General features: G+C 41.2%; 1 long non-coding RNA gene across 1 annotated transcript in view; it reads right to left on the reverse strand.

Moving 5' to 3' along the window:
- LOC104077646 overlaps positions 1–9,801 on the reverse strand; it is a 30,588-nt gene extending 20,787 nt beyond the window's left edge. Inside the window, exons 1-2 of the long non-coding RNA XR_683528.1 lie at positions 9,670–9,801; positions 6,885–7,000 (exon numbers count right to left, since the gene is read on the reverse strand). This is a non-coding gene — a long non-coding RNA (uncharacterized LOC104077646). The remainder of the gene's footprint in view (positions 1–6,884; positions 7,001–9,669) is intronic.
- Positions 9,802–11,566: the final 1,765 nt, after the last annotated feature.

Here is an 11,566-nt window from a genome sequence, read left to right on the forward strand (position 1 = left end):
ACACAAGCCTGAATTTTTTAAATCTTGGAAGACATGGAAAAATACTCAATGCACATACTGGTGCACGCTAACATCCATGTATCTATCTGAAACAGAAAGCACAGTAACGGTTCAGGAAAAAAAGGACTCGAACCAATAACACTTGCAATGCATGCAGCTCTATCTAGTTCCCTCAAAACATAAGCATTAATTACAATCCTAGTATCTCTGGCACACATATCATTACCATCATCCTCACTCATGAGATGGAGCGCATGCATGGTTAAGTGGAACAAGTTAGTACCAGACCTCGCAACTGAATCCAGCTCTCCTGACTCCTAGGCATTTGCTCTGACAAAAGCAACCTGATTGCCTGCTAAGGACTAAGGTCAACATTACTGAATGTGGTGCCTGTATTTAGGCATGAAAAATGTTTTGCTGTAACCTTAAACGAGGCTATGGGCTGCTCAGCACCTATGATTTTATCAAGGTTACTAACTTCAGGCATTTATGACCTGATTTCCTGATATACTCAGCACCAGCATCTTGCACTGGCCTTAACTGCAGCTGGAGGTGCTCAGCACCCTCTCAGAAATAGGCCATTGAGTTTGAAAATGTTGGCCTAAAGCTTTGATTGTTAATTGCATTTCAGGTAGGCTTCTTTCTAAGAAGAGCTGACAAAGTTATTCCCTGCTGGCTCCTGGCCTTTGGGGCCTAGAAAGCCAGCATCTATGTTCCACTCCTCACCCTAAGAGTCTGGGGACCTAGAAATGCCAGAGCTAATCTCCAATTTCACTTAAAAAATGTTTTGAGGTCTTTTCTTTCTGAAGAAAACATCCTTGAAAATCTAACTTCACCTGCAGGTTTGAAAGTTTTGTCCCTGTTTTTGTGTAAAGAGTATAAATTATTCATGGTCTCCCCTGCTGTCATGGAAGGCTCGCCATTGGGACCTACATGATACACAGACTCAACTACTGTGGGGGCCTTCGCAAAACAATCCTATATGGAGGTAATGGTGCCACTGCTCCTACGGCTGATGCTATTCCCACACCAATCTCTTTCCCAGCTGGCCCCAGGAGGCCTCTGCCACAAGGAGACAACCCCAGCCCAGGTTAATTAGCAGTTTTCTCTATCTGACCCCCAAATGAGAGAATATAGTGTTTGAATCCCAGCTCTGCTACTGTCTCCACTAAAGGTCTCAGTCAAGTCTTTTAGTTCTTGAAATAGCCTAGAGCTTGCTTAGTTCTGCTCTGGCTCAGGTCAAGGGTATTTTAAAGGCCGTTTTAAAATGTTGAGATCTTTGGGAGCATTTTACAATGCAGAGATCTTTGGAAAGTTTAACCCTGAAAGCAATGAGGAAGAAACCGGAAGATTAGTTTCAACAGTGCTAACCTTGGAACATGAAAATGTTAAAACTGGACATCCAGAGAGGGATACACATAAAGCTACATAAATCTTCTGGAGAGTCTTCTATGCTGCCTCTACCCCGCTCTGCTTCAGCTGCTTGCACCGGGAGCTGAGAATGTTCTCCTGCTGTTTTAAGCGACATGAGTAACATCTGCTATGAGTGCTTCATTCTTTCTTTCATCCTTTCCCTGGGGAAGGAACTGTGTATTTCATTTTGGAAGAGCTCTGTTGTTGTGGGTTGGGGTTTTGGGGAAGGTTTAGAAATCTACATGCAGGTACACATTTATATGAGAGAAGGGAGCCTTTGGCACCTCTAGGTGCACCCTACTCTTAGAAGCACAAGTTGAGGACATTCATGGTAATACTGAACTGCTGTGGAAGTCTGTTCCACGCTCCCAGACCAGTGTGTGAGAAAGTTCTAGCTCCTGTGCAAACAAGCTTCAGCTCTTTAATAAAAACACTCACAAAGCAGGGCTGTCAACTACCATGTTGTTACCAAATGGGAAGAACTTTTCAGGTGACCTCTGACATATGCTGGACCCAGTCCACCAAGAATATTAAGGACTAAGTCTTAGAGCACAACTGGACAAACATGTAGGTAGGCAGTGTAGACAGCAAGAGAGCAGGTTGAATATGCTCCTGGTCTCCTTTGCCACTGAGGAACAGTGCTGCAGCTCTCTGTATTAGCTGGAACGTCCTACAGACTGATGGCTTCATGCCCAGGTATTCTGCACTGATGGAGTCCAGACGGGAAGCAGCAAGGGCGTGAATCACTGAGGCCAGGTCCCTTTTGAACAGAATGGGAAGCAACCGCTGATCCAATTATTTCTTGCCCTAGTTTTCATGTCTGTAAAGCGGGGACACTTAACTACCCCAGGGGCAACTAATTATTAGTCACAAAATGTTAAGTAAATGCTGTAATTCACTAAAAAGAGATACAATTTTTGTACTGGGCAAAATGGTCCTGAGAGGCCATGTAATCTTGGCTAGTATCATATTCAGAACTAACTATCATCACTGATAAAATACTGATAAAACCTGTACAATTATTCAGCAATTCTACTGGACATTGGTACCTCTCTGACCCAGCAACCTAAAAAAATTCTAAAATTAATCCATTGACTCTGGGTAACACCCCACAAGAGTGTCTCATTCCTCCCCACAAACACCACAACGTTTTGTATTGACTATGCAAGTAACACTAGGACTGGGAATAGGAAAGGAATGGATACTCCTCATCAGGGACAAGGGAAGCACAAACACCTGTTCAAACACCTAAGCCTAAGTTCAAAGACTAAGGCAAAAGAAACATGCACTGGAAATAGCATGAGGACGAGAAAGGGAAGTTTTAATAGGCACAAATTACTTCATCATAATTTAATGAAAATTCAGTATTAAGTTAAATTAGCGATGAGTTTCTTTGCTTCCTTATTAATTAAAAGTTCAGTATTATGGATGATGGATGAAGAAGACTGTTTTAGTTATATCCACTCTGCACAGCGAACTGTATGGTTATACTCCAGGTATTCAGTTAGAAGAGTTTTAACTCTTGGGAGACACCTAGGCACCCTACAAATACACCTACCTTGCAGCTTCTTTACCTGATACCTAGATGGGATATATTTCTCATCTTGAAGACTGTTACAAGCCTATTTCTGAAAAGCTCTTATTGCATAAGCATGTCTTATTAAAAGCTTTCCATTCTAAAGAATAAACATTTTTAGCGACATACTTTTTCAACTCCATTTCAGAAGTGTAAATACACCACATAGCCTTTTGAACATGTAAGTATGAAAAGTCACAACTCAGAACACTCTTAAAACATACACTTCTAACTGTTACAGAAGGTTTCCATTTGCTTACTTTCTATGGAGGTAATATCTCAAAAAATTTAAAGCTGGTTCAATAGCTATGGAGCACAAAGCCATTTAAAGGAAGTCTCAAAGGTGGGAGAAGAGAGAGCTATGGAGACGGTCTTAAAACAAAGAGCAAATTCCTGTAAAATCTCATTATTTCAACTTAAAGGTTGAGTAATACATTGCAGATTTGGTTTTCAGGTCATTTACTCTCTGTTCTCACCAGAACGTGGTCCTATGGGATTGTCTTGCATTCCTAACAGGGGTCTGGAGTGAAATCATGGAAACCTCTAAAGAGAGTCCTACTTGTTTTTTGCTTTGAGAAGATTGGTAATGAGGGGATAGTAACTTCCCCAAGGTGAGATGAACGTAGTATGTGGGGATTCTTATGTTCCTATAGCCTACTCTTCCCAGACCAGGAGTCAGAAAATGCTAAGCAAAGAATCGCACTGGGCCAAACACCAAGTTAAGCATCATTATAATGCATTTATTTTCTGTATCCCTCAATTAATTCCCTTTAATTATCAGCTGTACTATAGGTGTGATTCTATGCTATTGTGTTCTGCTCTGCTCTACCTTGTTCATGTTCTTACTCTGCCCTACAGCCATGGAGTGCTGTCCGTGGCTTCTAATCTGAGATGATTAGTATCTCTCACGCATGGAAGATGCACTTGAGATGCATGTTTAAATTAAAAGCAAGGAACCGTTCCCGATAGAGGGAATAAATACACTGTTACGCTGCAAGCCCCAACGCAAACCACAGTAATGTGAAAGGATAGAGAAGCATAACCTGGAGGGTAGTGCCAAAGATTCCACTGCTTCAGCTGGTGGATAGCCTGAACAAAGCGATGCCTCCTAGAATAGGTTTTAAATGAGATGGGCTCGAGATCAATGTATTTTCAGTAAAAGCAGACTCCAAAGGTCAGTGCCTATGCTCTGCCCAAGTGCTTTGCTGCCCTTTCACCAGCCTGGGTAGATAACTGGAGGTAAGAGCAGAAAGCCGGTGATCCCAACAGATAAATGCAAATGGCATGATGGTACTGCATTTTTTTAAACATAATGCATTGGAGTGAGGCTACCCAAGTTAATTAAAAAAATAAACATAATGAATTAAGTGAATAAGAAAATGAATACCTTTTCCTTTTTGCAACTGTAGATAAGCCAGAGAGAGGCTGTCTCCAAGGGTATGGAGATATGGTCTATTAAGAGCCTTCCACAGCATTGAACAACCAACACTGATTGTTACCTAGCCAATGTAGAGCATAATTTGCCTCTCTGTAGTGACATCCTTTTGTGCCCTTCACTAGAAAACCAGGTGACTCAGTTATGCTGAAGTTTTAATGAACTAGGCTTAGATGGAGGGAGCAAAATCTTGCCCTCAGTCTTGGGCAGGGATGAATTTTGAGCGGAAAAACATGTGCTTTTATTATAATAAAAAAGCTGAAGGCAGCTGCTTGGGACTCCATGTATTTTGAAATGAGAGCGTGTTTTAGGGGGGACAGACTAGTGAGGAGGTGATTGTACATGTCACAACTACACCTGGATCTCTGTATATTTTGCATCTTCAGAATCCAGTTACCTACTCTGCCTTTTTAAAATCCATCTGAATTCTGCTGTTAAAACTAATTTCTATCCTCTTGTTCCTGTTTCTTTCTTTTCATAATTGTCTTTTGCATACCTGCACTTTCTCTCTTGCTGCATGGTGTTTTTTTTTTTCCCTTTTGGTCTTTCTTCCCTAACAATCTCTCCTTTCCCTTTCCAGAAACTGCTCATGTCCCTGCTTCTCCCTACTTCCTCATTTTGATTAATCAGTGATGAACAACAGAATTTGTGAAAATCAGTAAGCCAAAAAGATTTAAATATTTTTTTTTTCCTGAAAAAGCAGTTTCACCTTATTGGAAACACTTTGCAAAAAACACCCAACAAGTATTTTGACCAAAAAAAGCACAGAAAATGATTCCACAAAAACCATGCTGCGAAAGAACACAACAAAATTAGTTTCTGACCTTTCCTCATTCCACTCAGTTTCTCCTTTGTTCTTCCCACAAGTCCAATAACTTTCTACACAACCTAGACCATTTTCTGACTTCAAAACTCAATCTTCCCTCTTCCTGTCCATCACTATGTATGACTGTCTTTTTCCCTAAACATCCAACTTTTTATTTTCTTTTCCTTGTCCTCCTCTTTCACTTTGGGTCAGAGCTTGCATGCAATACCTGGTATGGACAGTAAACAAAACAGATTTGGATCTATCAAAAATGGGAGAGAGATAGAGCACAGGCACTTTTGAGCGTTACAGGTATGGTACTGCAGGTACTACAGGAGCTCCCATGACATAGGAGTCCACTGAGAAAGAGGTAGGGAAGGCTATCATAAAGGCTTTATTCTATATTGTTTTCATGCAGAAAGAAATTAGGAAAGAGAAAATGCAGTGCAATCGATACAAATACCAGTCTCTCACACAACGAATTCATGCATGGTTTAAATGCTCTGATTTCTTTTTTCTCCGGAGAAATATTTCATATCGTCATGCCAAACATTAATATCAGTTTTCCAGCATGTAAAACTTTCAGTAAGTGAAATACTAAATGGTCATATGTGTGCACATGCCTCACTAGCCTTTCGCCTCTGTTGATGAGATGAAATGCAGCTCTGGTCCAAAGCAAAATTAATTGTGGACACCTCAGTCAAAGGACTTAGAGATGGGGGCCCATGATACAAAAAACTACTGAAAAACCTTAAGTGTTGAAAAATCTCTTAATTCCAAATAAAAATCACATGGCGGGCGGTGTAGGAAAGGCCTTACTGTACAAATATTTCTCCTTGTTCCATCCCTATAGACCATCAGACACCCTGAAAATTTTTCCTCTGTCAACCTATCTTAATACTTCAATATAAATTAAAATAATTCAGAAACAATCTGCTGCTGCTGTCTCAAAGTGTAACACCACATCAGGAATAACACACCACCACTTCTCATTGCAAGACAAGCAGTGCAGAATGTTAATATATAGTAAATTATCCCTTCAAGCAAAATTGTTTTCAGATCTTGTTCAACATTTATTTCTTCCTCTCTATCCTTTTGTTTACCATTAGTAAACAGTATCATTACAAGTCTGACAACAGCACACAAGAAGAGAGTGTACCATTCATTTGACCCTATTACTTTTTTTTCCCCACCAAGTTAGTATTTATGGGAAATGGCCAGCAGGTAAATTCTGTCTACTTCCCCTCCTCCTCCCTTGCCCCATCCCTACACTCCTACTTCAGTGCTTAGCTTTTCACATTTAGAGACAAAAGAACACACTTATTTTCCATTTCACTGCTTGAGTAAATGTTTTATGGATATCAAACAGAAAAATAGGATGCCCATTTCTCTCTCCTCAAGAATATCCTGAGCTGCAACAACGTACAGAGCAAGAATCCAAAGGTGGCTCCCAAAGTTCAGGTCTGTACCAGGTGGCTTTCTGCCAGCACCTTTTTGAAGCAGCATGGGTTGAACCACCTGCAATTCCTCTTGTCCTTCCCTCATTCCCATCCTGATGATGAACAAGTATCAGAAGAGGTCATGGCAAGCAAAGCTTTGAACTCAGCTATCAAATACATAATGCTATTATAACCCCCAGGTAACAATTGTGGTACCTGCAGCTCTGTTTGGAAGAAGAACTTCTGTGGACACTGTGTGCAGTCATAGATCTTGTCCTCTTGTCCATGGGCTGAGAAAATATGCTGCTGCAACTTGTTTGCTTGGACAAACACTGGAATATTAGACAAACAACAAGCTTTTCATTATTTCATATTGCAAGTGAAGAGTTTTTTGTAAACAATTTCCCATTAACACTCAGCAATTCCAAGAGGTAAAATTAGGCTGGCGCACTCTGATTTCACATTACACTGTTGCTATAATGGGTACCAACGAACACTATTTATCTACAAAGTGTGATCTTTCTTCTAAAATGAATGAATTGAAACAGATAAACAAAGAAAAAAAGAAGACCCTAACAGGACAACCAAGGAAGATTTCAAATGTAAAGAACTTAAAAATGCCATTTTCTCTTCAGAATTACTTCTTCATGCTTACCGCACTTTGATTGAACACATACAAAACTTATTTCCTAGCAACCAACAAGTTTGAAAAGAATAGATGCCAAAGTCCTGTTTACTCTGTGTGCCTAAAGTTAAAGCTAACAAACAGCTCTGTATTTAAATGTGTTAATGCTAAAAATTATATCCCACAGCTACACTGGGGCAATGTCTATTAATGTGAAACAGAACTGCAGGTAAATTCTCTTTGGATACTTTAAGATCAACTCTGCCTACACACTGAATGCAAGGGTTTCAATAATATAAACATGTTCAATTTTAATGACTACAAAACAAGGCCCTGAGACTGTGTAACAGTTTACCTAGGAGACATACTATTAATAATTAAATTGTATATGCCAGAGGCAGTGTTTGGGTTGGCAGCACTGACTTCTGATGGATGCCTGGTGCACTGTGACCTAAAAAAGTTTGCATCTACAATATTAATCTGTATAGGCAGGGAAAGGATTTATTAAAGATGCTGGCATTTGACTTTGACTCCACTCCTAATCATTAAAATTATTCTAATTGCAAGGCAACAAAAACCATCAGAATATTGTTCTTCTGAGTCATACATTTTAATCACATTTCTCATTACCCTGAAAAAAAAAAAAAGATCAGATTCCATTTTCCATATAAAACTTATATTGGTGATTTTTACTTCTTGTTAATATTCTAGCAAGACATGCTGAAATAATTTAATGGCATATTGCTAATAAACCACCATTGTTTATGATTAATGCTCGGTGTCTATTTACCCCATCAGCAAAAAGGAAAAAGTGTTTCACACAGATTGGAATCGACTTATCTCCATACTCTTTAACACATTTTACAAGGCTACTGGCTCAAACATTAAAGGATTAGTTTTATCAGGGATCTTCCTCACAAGGAGAACCGTCAGTGTGTACTCTTTACATATGCAAGTTTTTATATTGCGCTTACAACTCCCCCAAACTTGGAAATCGAAGACCCATGGAATTACACTAAAAAAAGATCACCTCACAACGTCTACACAAAGACAAGGGAAAAAAATCAGTTGAATCAGTAGTAAAACTAAAAAACCCAAAAAACGCCTAATTGAAAGAATTATTGAACACAGACGCCTAACAGGCAAACTGTTTACAGCAGTACTATCCACGCTCAGACATTACTATGACAAGCTGTGCAGTGAAGATGAACTATGTATTTTTTTAATTTTATAACCCACAGAGATGTGTGAAACCTGAACACAGTGAGGTAATAATCATCACCAGCGACTGTATCTGAGAGATGAAAAATTCAACTTTAATTTTCCTCTGTAGCGCGCACTTAGGTTTTATTGGGAGGGGAGCTGCCAAACAAAGAGAAGTAAAATGAAGGTATTAAAGGGTCTATTTGCCTATCAATGAAAATCCTTCACTCCCATTAATGGAGAACAGAAATCTTGAATGGCTTCCAGAATTAGCATGCCATTGATGCGAGAATACCCAAAGTGTGTTTTGTCATGTTTGTGATTATCTTTGATTTTCATCTTGTAAAGCAAAATTGGGCATGTAAGCTACATATTAACGCTTATGTTTTAGGTTATCATTTTATGAAATGTTCTATTAAGAAGTCCTTAAAAAAACTCACAACAACTCTGTAGGCATCCTTTTAATGTGTTTTCATTTCCAACAACAGCATTTTTCTGTTACTCATTATGGCCCAAACACTGCAGTGCTGAGCCCTACTGGGTCAAGTTATTTTCTCACTTGGGTTTTACTACTGAATAACACCACTGACTTGGGGAGGATTATTCCACACTTGGACTTCTGTCAGGGGAGAGCAGAACTTGACTTGTGGCAAGACAGCATGGTTTGCTTTCTAAAGCACATTACAAGGGTGTTTCTTCTCACCACAAGCCAACAAACACACGCAAGCGGGCTTTCTTACCCGATCAGAGGAGAATGTTACTGCACAGGCTATGCCCTTGCCCGTGGGGCCAAGTTCTGCTCTGAGTTATATCGTTTTAGATGAAACATCTGTAGCTTTAAAGCACAAATTTATGGGCAGTTTTAACCTCGGCAAGTTTGGAACATGAAGGTAATGAACATGATACCGTGGAAGGTAACAGACTACCATTTCTGTAATTCTAAGAAACTCAAAGTTCTGATAGAAGAGCTTGAAATGCAGTGCTTACAGATGGATGCCTGACCTTCCAAGAAGCTCAGCTTTCTAAATGAATTCTAATCAGTATTACCAATGACCACAATTGTCATGTTCCCTCCTAAAACTGACCTAAAGCCAGCACATGACACAGTTCTAAGTGGAGTTCTGCACACGCAAGTTAAGGGCATGTCTGGGACAAGCAGTGATTGCCTCCTACCTGTAAAGCACACCGGACATTTGAAGGTACCCCCCATGCCTTCAAAGCTGTGCTCTATCAGGTGGCACTGAAGTTTGGCAGGAGAGTCGAACGTCTGATTGCAGAGTTTGCATTCATGGTTCAGTCCTTCATCTGTGGGAGAAATCAAAGGAAAAGTGAAATTCACCACAACCCTTACCAAAGAGCCAGTCCAACATGATCTATGCACTGAAGAGGCTTTGTTTTCCTCAGCTCAGGAAACTGGATGCCCCATAGCACCTATGGCTGCTAACGTGTTCTTTTACCTGGAAGGTTTCAGAATATATACAAAGCTTAACTGGGCATCAAAAGCATGGATTTTCCACACACAATTACCACGGAACAGGAATGCAGAGCATTAGACTTCAGGAAGAAATGACGAGTGGGACCTGAAACATCATCTCTTAGCAGAATCACCATCGAGTACATTTGCAAAACAGCGCGTGAGGAATTTAACGCCCATCACACATCATCCCGTCTATCACGGGTAAGACCTGCGAATGCACACATTTTTGGTACTGTGGCTGACGTGGCATTTCTCACAAAGCCACCATGACAGGGGAGGGTAGTTTATACCCTCACATCACTCCTGTTCCACGTTTCCAGCCCCAGGGGCATACGCAAAACCTTCTGCAAGCCGCAGGATTTCCCAGCTCCCTTTCTGACAATCCTAGATTTTTTCCCTTTATTTGCATTTCTCCTCTTAACAGCTCAGAAAAGTCCCCGTGCGTCTCCTGACGCAGCTTTCCCGTCAAGGTCCTGTGGCTTTAAAACCCTTCCCACTCCCTGCCGCTTGTTCCTCCGCTTCCTCCCATTGTCCTCCGAAGGCCGGCTGGTGCCTGGCACCAGGTTCCCTTCCTGAGGGTGCTGCAGGATTCATCCACTCCGCCATGAGGGCAGTCAACGGCTGTCCTACTTAGAAACAGTTGCTAGGTAAGAAGTGGCTTCCAGCCCTGCTGCAGAGGCCTCAATTCCCACAGCGCAGCTTAGAAAAGGTCCTTCTGTATGTCACCGGTGTGCTACACGAGTAGCATTGATCTCGCAGGTAAATACTGTATCTGATTATTAAAAATCAAGCGGGAATAAAACGTTTGGTGACTGGCACAGCTCCCTACCGTTTCTCAGGTGAAAAGGAATGATTTAGGAGAGCGCCCTGCCCGCCCCGAACACCTAAATGCCACGCTGCCTACCTCCTGCCAAACAGAGCACTGCCTGCAGTGATTAGTGACCGTAATGACGGACGTTCGCGGATGGCAGTTGCTGTAGCCGGTGACAGGAGAGATGACGCTTTGTACTGCACACAGCAATCCTGCCCACCAACGTAAAGAAAACATGACACGGTGCTCGTGTAGTGGGGCCACACGGCCTCTCAAAATGATCCTTAGTAACTCATCAAAATTGAAAAAATTTCATGGTAGCTCTCAGCTTTTACTTCTTATTAATCCAAATGCTAAATTTAGCCCTCACGTAAGTCACAGCATCTTTAGTAAAGGGTGGGAATTTGTGGGCTTTAGACAGCGCAAGCTAAGCCAGGCGGTGGTGGCCGTTCTGCAGGTGAGGCTACTGAAAACTACCGTCCTGTGGTGTTCTACGAGGTGTCAGAGCTCTTTATAATGAGAAGGTGAGGGGCAGACAAAAACCAACAGAGCCAAAAGATTTACACAAAATCGGGACTGGGTGGCGGGGTGTCTCCTTTGGAGTAAACAGGTAAAAACACACTGACTACAAAAATTTCTGCCCTGACAACAGTCCGTAACTGGGGAGAGCTCCCTCGCCACTGAACAGCTAGCTCTCATAATTTTCATACATACGGTGACTCCATCGCCTTTCACATAAAACCGTGTTTTTCACATAGCGACTGTGAGAGGAATGTAGGACT

This window comes from Fulmarus glacialis, unplaced genomic scaffold, assembly GCF_000690835.1.
Source record: "Fulmarus glacialis isolate BGI_N327 unplaced genomic scaffold, ASM69083v1 scaffold31465, whole genome shotgun sequence".
Taxonomy (NCBI): domain Eukaryota; kingdom Metazoa; phylum Chordata; class Aves; order Procellariiformes; family Procellariidae; genus Fulmarus; species Fulmarus glacialis.